Genomic DNA, 13,087 nt, shown 5'->3' on the forward strand with positions numbered 1-13,087 from the left:
TCCCCTTCTGTGTCCCTTCCTGCCCTGACTAATCAAGAATATATCAACCTCTCCCCTTAAATATACATAAAAACTTGGCCTCCACAGTTGCCCGTGGCAACGAATTCCACGGATTCACCACTCTCTGGCAAAAAAAATTCCTCCTCATCTCCATTCTAAAAGGATGCCCCTCTTTACTGAGGCTGTGTCCTCTGGTCTTAGACACTCCCACCACAGAAAACATCGTCTCCACATCCATTCCAGCAAGGCCTTACACCTTGGTGGGCCACTGCCACAAATTGCTCCTGTCAGCAGTGAAAGTGCTCCAATAAAACTGTTCTGTAGAAAATTCTACATATTGTGTGACACATCGAGACAAGTACATTTTGGCCCAGTTAAGCAGCTGCTGAAGTTTCATGGAAATAGTTAAAAGATATGAAAAAGACAAACTACTGTTTAACGAGTAACAACTTATGTAGTTAAATGGAATACAGGAACAAAATCGGAACACTACCAATACCTCCAGTACTATAAATCTGTATTAGTTACTAATAGTTATCGATAACTGTAAATGAACAACATATGTGCAGACATCTACTGCAAATAACAGACTGCCTTCATACAATGCTTTAGGCGGTTACATCTTCCAAATCTTCATTTTCAGATGATTACCTTGTTGAAGCAGTGAAATCGTTTCATTTAAACTCCCAGCCATTTCAGGTAACTTGAAGCCTTAATACTTGAAGCTGTGCTTTGCAAAATAGGTCTAAATTGTCTCCTTGTTTATTTCTCACGAACTATCAGTGACAAAAAATCACTGCTTTTTGAACAGAAACACACACAACTGATGCTATTTAAAATCTGATTGCTCTAAGCACAGTATAATCTCTAATGGCCAGGCATGTGCACGTGACTGACACTAGCTAGAAATTATTCAGCAAGTCTCCTGTCCCAATTAACCAGCATATTTTTCCAAATAAACAAAAGGAATCATGGCTATTTTCTCAAATTAGTCTTTGTTCTTTCAGAGTAAATGGCTGCCCCAATTAACCGATCGCCCAATTAACCAGAATACTCTGTATTTCTGAACTGCAGAAAGAACAGAGGGAGTTACAAAAAATATTCCTGCTCTCTAGTACATAAAACATTACATGCCATTTGATCAAGATGTTGTACCAATCTTTTAACCTACTCGAAGACCCATAGCCCTCAACAGAACAGTACAGCATAGCACAGGCACTACTGCCCACTATGTCAGCCGACTAATTCAGAATTTTACCTAACAAAATCTCCTTGTTATCTGAGGGTTATCAGCATATGAGCAGCATATTTCAAATATGACAGCACATTTAAGAAAGAAAAGAAACTGAAAAATAAAGCCTTCGAACATTTGAATCCTGAAAAATTGATAAACACATATTTTAACTTCAATTTTCTTTATAAAATGCTTTCACCATGTTACCATTATTTCTATTACATTGTGCAAATTTCAAATGTTCTTAGACTAAAGGTAATTCTAGTGCTTTTTTTCCCAAGCAACGCACACAAAATGTTTAAGGGAACTCAGCAGGTCAGGCAGCATCTATGGAAAAGAGAAAATAGTTGACAGTGGGAGAGTCATGAGTGTTAAGTTTATAATTGTCAGAAGTCAGAAGCCAGCCTGCACAATCTCTGCAGAAATTCCTCTTAATGGCCTAATTTATCTTAACACCTACATCAATGACCTCCCTTTAGCAGGTCAGAAGAAGAGCTCTACACTAATGTTCACACAGTGTTTAGCTTCATTATCAACTCTTCTGACATTGCAGTAATCCAAAATGGATGCAGATTAACACCAAGGCTCCAACGGACAAGAGACAAGCAACATGAATCCTAAGAAATGACCTTACTGATAAGGGAAAATCATAGCTTTCTGCTTTTGACCTTCTCTAGCACAACCGCCACTATCATCAAGTCCTCTCAGGCATCTTGGGAATCAACACTAATAGACTGGTTGATGAGCTACCATGCTAACACTGGGACTAACAGAACAAGACCAGAGCACAATACTCAGCAATAAATGGATCACCTCAATTCTTTGACAATGGTCAATCCAGAACTATGATGGTGAGCTTAACAAAAATAAAATAGATTCAAACTTAAGGAAATTGAAGCTTGATATGGCTCAGGACAAAGCAGTTCCCTTGGTGATAATCCCACCACTTAATTTAGGCATTCACTTCTACGTCCAGAGCAACATTAATTTAATAACTGTTAGTAATCACATCACAGAAATTTAACATGTGGTTTCAGGCAGGCATATGATATAATCACCTCTATGTGAGGGTTTGAAATTTAGCTCTGCTTATAGTTATACTGAAACAAAAATAGAGTATGTTGGAGAGATTTAGCAGGTGAGACAGTACCTGTGCAGAAAGCAAAAGATAGGTGCTTTCAGGATACTAACCTTTCATTTTACAACCTATAACGTTCATTCTGGTTTTTTCTCACAGATGCTTCTTGAGCTGTTAAATATTTTCTGCTTTTGTTTCAGATTTTCAACATTTGGCCAAAAAACTTCCAATAATTTTTTGTTTTTTTTTGAAGTCAGGATCAGCATCAAGTTTATTATCACTGACATATGTTATGAAATTTGTGATTTTCCAGCAGCAGTAGAGGGCAAAGACATAAAAATCTGTAAGCTACAAACATAAATAGTGCAAAAAGAGAAATAACAAGGTGGTGTTCATGGGTTCATGGACTGTTCAGACCACCTGATGGTAGAGAGGAAGAAGTTGTTCCTAAATCATTCAATCTAGTTCTTCAGGCTCCTATAGCTCCCCCTGATGGTAGTCACAAGAAGGAGGTGAGGCTGGTAAGGGGCTTGATGTCACCTTCTTGAGGAGCTAGCTCTTGAAGATGTCCATGATTATCTAAACAATGATGCCCACAAGGATGCGTCCTCATCTCATATAGAAAGAAACATATAGAAAACCTACAGCACAATACTGGCCCTTCGGCCCACAAAGCTGTGCCGAACATGTACTTACTTTAGAAATTACCTAAGGTTACCCATTGCCCTCTATCTTTCTAAGCTCCATGTACCTATCCAGGAGTCTCTTAAAAGACCCTATCGTATTTGAGAGGGGATCTGATTGCAACATATAAGATTATTAAGGGATTGGACAAGGTAGAGGCAGGAAATATGTTCCAGATGCTGGGTGAGTCCAGTACCAGAGGGCATGGTTTGAGAATAAGGGGTAGGTCATTTAGGACAGAGTTAAGGAAAAACTTCTTATCCCAGAGAGTTGTGGGGGTCTGGAATGCACTGCCTCAGAAGGCAGTGGTGGCCAATTCTCTGGATGCTTTCAAGAAGGAGCTAGATAGGTATCTTATGGATAGGGGAATCAAGGGATATGGGGACAAGGCAGGAACCGGGAATTGATAGTAGATGATCAGCCTTGATATCAGAAAGGTAGTGCAGGCTCGAAGGGTCAAATGGTCTACTTCTGCACCTATTGTCCATTGTATCTGCCTCCACCACTGTCGCCGGCATCCTATTCCACACACTCACCGCTCTCTGTGTAAAAAACTTTCCTGTAACGTCTCCTCTGTACCTACTTCCAAGCATCTTAAACCTGTGCCCTCTTGTGTTAGCCATTTCAGCCCTGGGAAAAAGCCTCCGACTATCCACATGATCAATGCCTCTCATCCTCTTATACCCCTCTGTCAGGTCACCTCGCATCCTCCGTCGTTCCAAGGAGAAAAGGCTCAGTTCACTCAACCTATTCTCATAAGGCATGCTCCCCAATCCTGGCAACATCCTTGTAAATCTCCTCTGCACCCTTTCTACAGTTTCCACATCCTTTCTGTAGTGAGCTAACCAGCACTGAGCACAGTACTCCAAGTGGGGTCTGACCAAGATCCTATGTAGCTGTAACATTACCTCTCGGCTCCTAAACTCAATCCCATGACTGATGAAGGCCAATATACTGTATGCCTTCTTAACCACAGCAGCTTTGAGTATCCTATGGACTCGGACCCCATGATCCCTCTGATCCTCCACACTGCCAAGAGTCTTACCATTAATACGATATTCTGCCATCATTTTTGACCTACCAATGTGAACCACCTCCTACTTATCTGAGCTGAACTCCATCTGCCACTTCTCAGCCCAGTTTTGCATCCTATCGATGTCCCGTTGTAATCTCTGACAGCCCTCTACACTATTCCAACTTTTGTGTCATCAGCAAATTTACTAACCCATCCCTCCACTTCCTCAACCAGGTCATTTATTAAAATCACAATGAGAAGGGGTCCCAGAACAGACCCCTGAGGCACCCCACTGGTGACTGACCTGCATACAGAATATGATCTGTCTACAACCCTTCTGTGGGCAAGCCAATTCTGGATCCATAAAGGAATGCCCCCTTGGATCCCATCTCCCTGCACTGCTCCCTGTACAATCATGACTGTGTGGGCAGAATCTGTTCTAGCTCCATCTACACGTCCCACAGATGATACCACCATGTAGGCGTTACCTCAAATGCTGATTAAGTTGGGGTACAGGAAGAAGGCAGAGAGCTTAGCAACATGGTGTCATGACAATAACCGTTCCCCCAGTGTCAGCAAAGCAAAAGGTGTGATTATTGACTTCAGAAAGGGGGGTGGGGCTCCTGTCGACATCAGAGGTGCTGTGGTTGAGAGGAGTAAGAGCTTCAAGTTCCTTGGAGTGAACATCATCAATTGGCAAAGAACACTGATTGATTCACATCCCTGATGCTAGCCACCAAGACAACAATCAAGAAGGTACCTTGCCTCTTGATACAACAGTCCCAATCACCATGGAGGCTTACTGTAATGTCAAGGGGAATACAAATGTCGGGTTGTACACCGCAAATGGCTGCACCTGGATAGCATGCAACCTAGGTGTCAATTCTCCGGAACATGAATTCTAGACAGAAGTAATCTCATAATATGAAGGCCAACAGAGGAAGGTGAATAAACGTGCTACAGTCCTTGTGGTGAGAATTTAGAATTGACCATACCTGTATAGCACTGGCACTGTAGGGATGTGTTTTTATGTAAGGAAGGTACTGTATATAATGTGGAGTCAAGATGACCTGAGCAGTGGACCCTTTCCCACTCATCCTATTCTATTGTAGTGGTGGTTACCAATTCATTCAGTTGTGTGAGAGAAAAAATAATAAAAGACATCACTTGAGAACAGTCTTTCTGCCAATACTGTAGAATGCACATACAACTGGACAAGAGATGCTTCCAATCAGCTGATCCTATTTCCACTGGAAATCTCACTTATCCCACTGGAAATTGGGTCAGCTTTTTCTGAGTATAACTCACTTTGACATAGGTGTCATCTCCTCAGTGTTATTCACGCATCTGATTATGTCATTTATATATCCAATATTCAGTACTGTGCAAAATGTGCTACATCCAACTCACATATTTCCACCCACAGTAAAATAATCAACAAACCTGACCCCCAAGACATTAATCAATCAAGAGTTAAGGCATACTCATAGGGATATTGACAAGTGAAAATCTGCAGATGCTGGAAATCCGAGCAACACACACAAGGATGAAGGATCTTAGCAGGCCAGGCAACATCTATGGAAAAAAGTACAGTCGATGTTTGTAGATGCTGCCTGGCCTGCTGAGCTCCCCCATCATTTTGTGTGTGTTGCTCATAGAGAAATTGTGGTTTTACCTTTCATTTGCCTCAGCTTGATTAATCACTCCACAGCTAGGTGTTGAAAAATCAGTTCTGTGTATCCAGTTGCCTGAAAATCTTAGGCTACGTCCACACTAGACTGGTTAATTTTGAAAACGTCGGTTTCGCGTAAAAATGATAGGTGTCCAGACCAGGCATTTTTAAAAATATCTCTGTCCACGTTGAAACGGATATTTTGGCGAATCTCCTCCTACTGAGCATGCGCAGGACACATCTACCGAAAACAAGCGACATGTTTGGTGTCGAATCTCGCCATGAAATACTTGGTGTGCGTTTGTTCAGTTACAGACCAGAAAAACTTAAACAATGGACAGCTGTTGGCTCTCACGCAGGAGGACTTAAAAGTAAAAAATAAATAAATACTGGAGCGTATGGCAGCAACCGACAGGGAGTTCACAGACAGGTTGACCTGGCTGACGACAAACATTGAAAAACTGACTAACTCTGTTGCATTAATAAAGCACCTTGTTAAATGTATAAAACATGCCTACATCAGTATTATCTTGTATTTCCATACAATGTTACATTAGGCTGTTATACATCTATTGCCAGAGAAGTACTTGCATAAATAGGTAAACCACCTTCATACAAGCAAGGACAGAAAACAGGGCAAAGTGAGTATACTTATTTATGCAGTAAGTTATGGGTCAAGGTATTTGGTGAGTACATTTCTAACTCTTCTGGCTTCAGTCTCATTGCCATCTGTTCTGAAATTGTTAGGTTGCATTCAAGAAAACAATGAAATGGCACGCTGCTGTCTGACAGAGTTTTCGGATTTCTCCGGTTACCCCCGTCCACACTGATCTGTCCAAGTGGTGTTTTCAAAATTACACACCCTGTAAAGTGCTTCTGAAAAGCTCTGGTTTCAGGGGACGAAAACGCCGTTTTAGTGTGGACGGAGGGTAAAAACAAAGAGTAAAAGCTTTGGTTACAGATTTATCCGGTGTAGTGTGGACATAGCCTTAACTACAGAAATCAGCACTTTGATCACCACTTTGCATTAAAAGGACATACTGTAAAAACAAAAGAAATGGTAATTAGAGTTAACCAATTAGCTTCTCAAACTAGCTTGAGTTCATGAATATTTCATTCAGAGTTTCAATTGCATTTGCTGCCCTCCCCCACACATCTTAACCACTTATACTTTAAATATCTATCAGTCTCCACCTGCCTTGAGGGTAGCCTTGGGAGAGACGAAGGCTACAGGAATAAACGTAAACCCAGACATAAAATCCACAGTGGAGCCCCTAAAGTGGCTGGATGTCACTGAACATCTTTCCATCAACTCCTGCAGCCAAGCTGGTGCCAAATGTATTGCTTTACTTTCCTTTGGGCTACACCAGTGAGGCCAAGAGGAGGATCTTGATGACTGGACATCACAAGATCTCCACACCTTCCACCCAGAACCAACACGGGAGGCAGCAGTTACAAGTATAAGCCCTCACCAACTGGCAACATCAGCATCTCCACAGCCTGGCACAATATTCACTTGCAGGAACTGCAGCCAAACCTTTTGCTCCTAAATTGGACTGTATAGCCATCAGTAGTTAAGATGTCTCCAGAGATAGAGACAGTGAGATTGAGAAAGGCGAGGGAGGTGTCGGAACTGGACCAAGTGAAGACAAAGTTGATGAAGTTGATAAGCTCGGCATGAGTGCAGGAAGCAGCACCAATACAGTCATCCATGCAGCGTAGGGAAAATGGGGGACGAATATCAGTGTAGGCTTGGAACACAGACTGTTCCACGAGGCCACCAAGAAATCAGGCATAGCTGGGACCCATGCGAGTGCCCATGGATACAGCTTTTGTTTGAAGGAAGATGGGAGGAGCCAAAGGAGAAATTATTTGGATAAGAACAAGTCCTGCTAGACGGAGGAGAAGTGGTGGAGGAGAACTGGTTGGTGTATGTTCGAACTCTAAATGACAGTGATGAAAATGCATTGGAGAAATTCCACCTCATATCACAGGATGAGTTCCAAACCATGACCAAGGTTGTTCAAGACAACGCAAGTCACAACAGAATAATAAGAAGACAGCACAATGAACAAAAACAGAGAGAGGCCTAGCAATATTAAACTAATTAATTTGTGCTGGTTAATCATAAATTTGCAGAGGAAGGTATAGAATTTAACACACTAAAGCTAGTACTAATGTACTACATTGAATTCAAACAAATTATTAAAGTTAAAACGCTTTCTCAGTCCCGAAATGTTGACTGTTTATTTCTCTGCATAGCTGTTGTCTTGCCTGCTGAGTTCCTGTAGCATTTCGTGTATGTTGATCTCGATTTTCAGCATCTGCAGAATCCCTTGAGTTTAATGTCTTTTTAAAATGAGCTTGGCAAATTATTATCTTTGAATATTATAACTTAACAAGAGGATATATAGAATAAGTTAGGAAAAGTACTACTTCCAAAATGTTTGAGGTTAGTTGGGGGGGGGGGGGGGATTGAAAAACTTTCAAAATCTTTAACATCTGTTTAAGAGGCCTCAAATTAATGCAGTTCCTGCTTTAATGCCAATGGGAGACAGGAAATCAACACACTCCCAGGAAAATATTTCAATGAGGCTGAGGCTGTGAGCCATTACTTAAACACTGTTTGAAATTTAAGTGGCTTTCCAGGTTTCCCCAGATGTTGGAGGGATTCCCCCACCCATCTGCTGGCTAGGAGAAGCTCACTGACATTTTTTGTACTAACCTGATGACTGGCAAGCAGTCAGTCTTTTTCGTTGCTTCTTTTAAGTTTTGATGCTTATTGATTTTCGATACTGAAGCTCTCACAACACTGAAACTTATCTAATGAATGTTTCCCGTCTTGATCCTCCCCAACTGATTTTGGATAAAAAATTAGCCGTGAGTTGCAAGAATAATGAAGTTACATAGTAGTGGATGTTTCCTTTCCTAACATAGAGTCGGATTGCCATGGTGTTAGGGGCTTGGATGGGGTTGAATTTGTTAAGTGTGTTGAGGGAACTTCCTTTGGGTAATGGGGCAGGGAAAGTGACTGCGCTGACACAGAGTTGGTTTTAAATTTCAACTGACCACCATGAATTCTACTTTGCTCTCTGGAGCGAAGAATGAGTGGTGCAGGGAATGAAGAACAACAAAGCAGATTGAAGGACGGTCATATGATCAGCACCCGCTCAGTAGCAACGTGAGAGCATAGCTGAGCTATCTTCACATTCCATCGTGAGCTGTCCCACTGTGAACCATCCAGAGAGCACAACAGAGAAAAAGGAATGTTTTGTAAAGTGACATCTTGTGAAAGGAAGTCTGATAAATCGCAAGATACACTGGTATTTAAGGAAACAATGGTTGAGATAATTGCAAATGAACCTAACAAGACTGTACAAAGGCCAGGTTCATCAAAGAGTGGGTAGTGTCTGAATTTAAGTCATAGACTTTGGGAGTTGTGAAAGAAAACAAAAGAGTTGCTTAAGTAAATAGTTACATTACTAGCGTAACTAAAAGACTGGTGAAACTAAAGGGTTAAGAAATTGAAACTACACAGTGAATTTCTGAGTCATTTGAACTAATTATGATTAATAAATATGTATAATTGTTCGGCAAAGTCATTGTCTGGTATGTTCTATTGTGCACTACTTTTAATTGGCAGCAATAAGGACATAATTATGGGCTGCAGAGAGAAAGACGCAAACCCAAGTTTATGACATTAAAAATTGAAGGCCAAGTACCATTACAGATTGTAAAAACTCTAACCATTAACACACGTTCATCATTATTATTGTAAGGTAACATTAAACGAAAGCCTCGAATTTCATGTATATTTGTTCTTTGGGAGCTTCAAGACTTGCAGTGCCTCTGCCTCACACAATACCCTTCCATTGCCTGTCAAGTTCCACCAGTAGGACTGTCTGGACAGACACACTGTTTCAACCTGCTCCTTCCTCATGGAACTTATTTGTTCCAGCTTTGGCTCCATCCTTCTCCCCCTAGTTCCTTCTCACTTACATCATGGCACCTCTGATGCCTTCTGCCAAAATGGTCTTACCCATTTCTCTTTACCATGAATACACAATATCTCTACACGTCCATCCCACAGCAGGACATTCTGATAATGCCCAAGCAGTTCTTCTTATCTAACATACCCACTCACCATCTGAATTTGTACTCATATTGAATAATTTTCCTTCAAATCTACGTAACTTTCTCCAGATCAAAGATGTAGCTATGGAAACTTGCAGAAAACCAAGCTGGCCTGTTTATTTCTTTTTGGGATACATGAAACAGTCATCTTGTGAAAGGAAGTCCGATAAATCGCAAGATACACTGGTACTTAAGGAACCAATGGTTGAATCCAACAAGATTGAACAAAGGTTCATCAAAGAGTGGATTTCAGTCCTATTTCAGTACATTGATGACTATGCTGATACTACTCTATAATTACACGCAGCCCAAGCTGCAATTTGCACCCCGCTCATAGCTTCATATGTTCATTCACTTTCTTTTCCCCTTCCTTCCATCTCCAAGTAACACACACAAAATGCTGGAGGAACTCAGCAGGCCAAGCAGCATCTATGGAAAAGAGAAAACAGTCAACGTTTCAGTCGATATCCTTGATCAGCTGAAGGCACAGCTTTGTGGGCCGAAGGACCTGCATTGTGCTGTAGGTTTTCTATGTTTCTGATGGTTCAATTTAACACCAGGGAATGTATAGAATATACAAAACACAAAGTACACTGCAGATGCTGTGGTCAAATCAACAACGTACAAACAAGCTGGATGAACTCAGCAGGTCAGGCAGTGTCCGTTGAAACGAGCAGTCAATGTTTCGGGCCAAGTCTCTTCATCAGGACTCAGGGAAGAAGGGTCCTGACAAAGGGTCTCGGCCCGAAATGTTGACTGCTCGTTTCAATGGATGCTGCCCAACCTGCTGAGTTCATCCAGCTTGTTTGTACGTACTGAACATACAACCTGAAATTCTTACTCTTCACACACATCCATGAAACAGAGAGAAAATAACCCAAAGTATGAATGACAGAAAAGATTAGAACCCCAAAGGTTAGAGGACAAACATCCAGCAGAAACCCAGAGCCATCTTGAGTGGAATTCATCCCATCCACCTCCTACAAAACACCTATATATCATTCTCCATGTTCAGGTTCAAGTTTATTGTCATCTGACTGTACATATATACAAACAAATGAAACAATGTTCTTCCAGGCCACAGTGCACCACAGAACATATATCACATGCATGCTGCACATAAGACAATATCATACAATAAATAAGTTAATAAAATAAAACTCAAAATGCATGCAACACAGTAAAGTGTACAGTATACAGTAAACAGCACTGACTTAGTGCAAACCCTCAGTAGTGGCAGGGTCTCACAGCCTGAGAGAAGAAGCTGTTACCCAGTCTGGCAGTCCTAATCCTGATGTTTCTGTACATCCTTCTTGATAGTACTGGGTTCAAGAGATTGTGGGATGAGTGGTAGGGATCCTGAACAATGCTTTTGGCCCTGCATCTGCAATGCTTCTGGTAAATGTCACAAATACCTAGTGGGGAGGGCGACCCCGGTGATCCTCTCCAGTGGTTTTAAGTACCCTCTGTAGGGTCTTGTAGTCTCATGCCTTGCAGCCTCCATCCAACACAATGATGCAGCTAGATAAGGCATTCTGAACAGTGCTCCTCCAGAAAGTTGTTTGAATGGGGATGGGATGGGTCCAGGTTAAATCCTACATTTTTCACCTTTTTTCCTCTGATGATGAGACATTCTGCAAAATTATTGCATCACGGTTATAGAATGGTACTTCATAGAAACAGCTCTAGGCCGCAACAAGGAAGCACCAGTCCTTCAACACATTTGATACGTATGCATGGAGCAAGGAATTTAACGACTTTACTGAGTCATGTTAATAACGGTACATTGTTGGTAACTTACAGTGTAAGAGCCACAAACCTGGCCTACTAAGTCTAAAAGATGTACACTCAAAAGCCAGCATTAAAAAGAGACAGAGCCCTGTATGCACAGGAGACTCAAGCGATTCACTGCACGATCAAGTGGCTGCATGCGCTCTTGTCACATTCGTGAGAGCCTGAAGTGTGCAGTAAAGCCATTGTCCAGAGACCCCAAATGTTGTCCAAAACCTCAAACGCATCTGTCACTTCAGATTCAATCTGTAGATGCAGAGCATCAAAGTATTTTTGCCTGAGTTCTCCCACATGCAAGCAGAGCAACTTGCGTTTCATTGCTTCTTCCAGCTTTGCCACTGGTGCTAATATTGGTAAGAGTTCGGTGTAGTCTATGGAAGCTGTCTTCCATTTCAGTCAGGTTCCAGGGGTTGGTTTTGCCATAGCTGTGGCTCCAAATAGATAGGGTGCTTGAAGTAGAGAGGCCATTCCTATTTTGATCCTCATTACCAAATGTTATCTATGCGCAGAGCAGGAACTACAACAGAGGGGTATGATTAAGCATCTTTACTGAGTCATGCTAGTAGCAGTACACACAACTTACAGTCTGGGTGCTACGAACTGGGCCCGCCAAGATGAAAATATATGCACTCGAAAGCCTGCATGAAGAAGAGAGAAAGAACCCTCTGCACTTAGTAGGCCCAATCAATTCACTGCACGATCAATCAGCCACAGACACACTTGCCACATTCCAGCAATCGATCCAGTACGGTTCAATGTCTTCCAACAATCCCAACTGTCTTCTCCAATGGTCCCATTACACAGATGCTTCTGACCAGCTTTCTGTCTTCCTGTTTAAAAGCCAGGAAATCTAGTGTGTCTGCTCAGGCATTGTAGAGAGAGAGGGAGAGACCAAGAATGCATATATTCATTTTTTAACATGATTTGCTCTCATCCCCTCTCCTCCTGGACAAAGCCAGAGTAGACCTCAAAGTTCAAAGTATATTTATTATCTAAGTATGAAAATGCCGCAAAAGACAAACTGTGCAACTAATAAATAAATAAATACATAAATACCACTGAGTTGTAGAGTTTTTGAAAGTGAGTCTGTAAGTTGTGGAAACTGTTCAGTGTTAAGTTGAGAGAGGCTATCCATGAAGTTACCTCAGAAACCTGCTGGTTGAGGGGTAATAACTGCTCCTGAACATAGTGGTTTTGAACCTTTGGCTCCTGGAGCTCCTTCCTGATAGCAGCAGTGAGAAGAGAGCATGGCCTGGATTGTGGGGGTTCTTGATGAGGATGCAGTGTTCTTGGGACAGAGCTCCTTGTAGATGGGCTTAATGGTGGAAAGGCTTTGCCTGTGATGGATTAAGCCGGGTCCAACACTTTCTATAGACTTTATCCATTTATCAGCTTTGGTGTTTCCATACCAGTCCATGATGAAACCACTCAGGATACTCTCCGCTGCGAATTGATAGAAATTTAGCAAGGTTTTAAAAG

At 41.7% G+C, this 13,087-nt stretch overlaps 1 protein-coding gene across 6 annotated transcripts in view; it reads right to left on the reverse strand.

Moving 5' to 3' along the window:
* Positions 1 to 13,087, reverse strand: part of LOC140715301 (glypican-5-like) — an 864,157-nt gene that overhangs the window by 475,862 nt on the left and 375,208 nt on the right. The gene's annotated exons all lie outside the window — the stretch shown is intronic.

This window comes from Hemitrygon akajei, chromosome 2 (assembly GCF_048418815.1).
Source record: "Hemitrygon akajei chromosome 2, sHemAka1.3, whole genome shotgun sequence".
In the NCBI taxonomy this organism is placed as follows: domain Eukaryota; kingdom Metazoa; phylum Chordata; class Chondrichthyes; order Myliobatiformes; family Dasyatidae; genus Hemitrygon; species Hemitrygon akajei.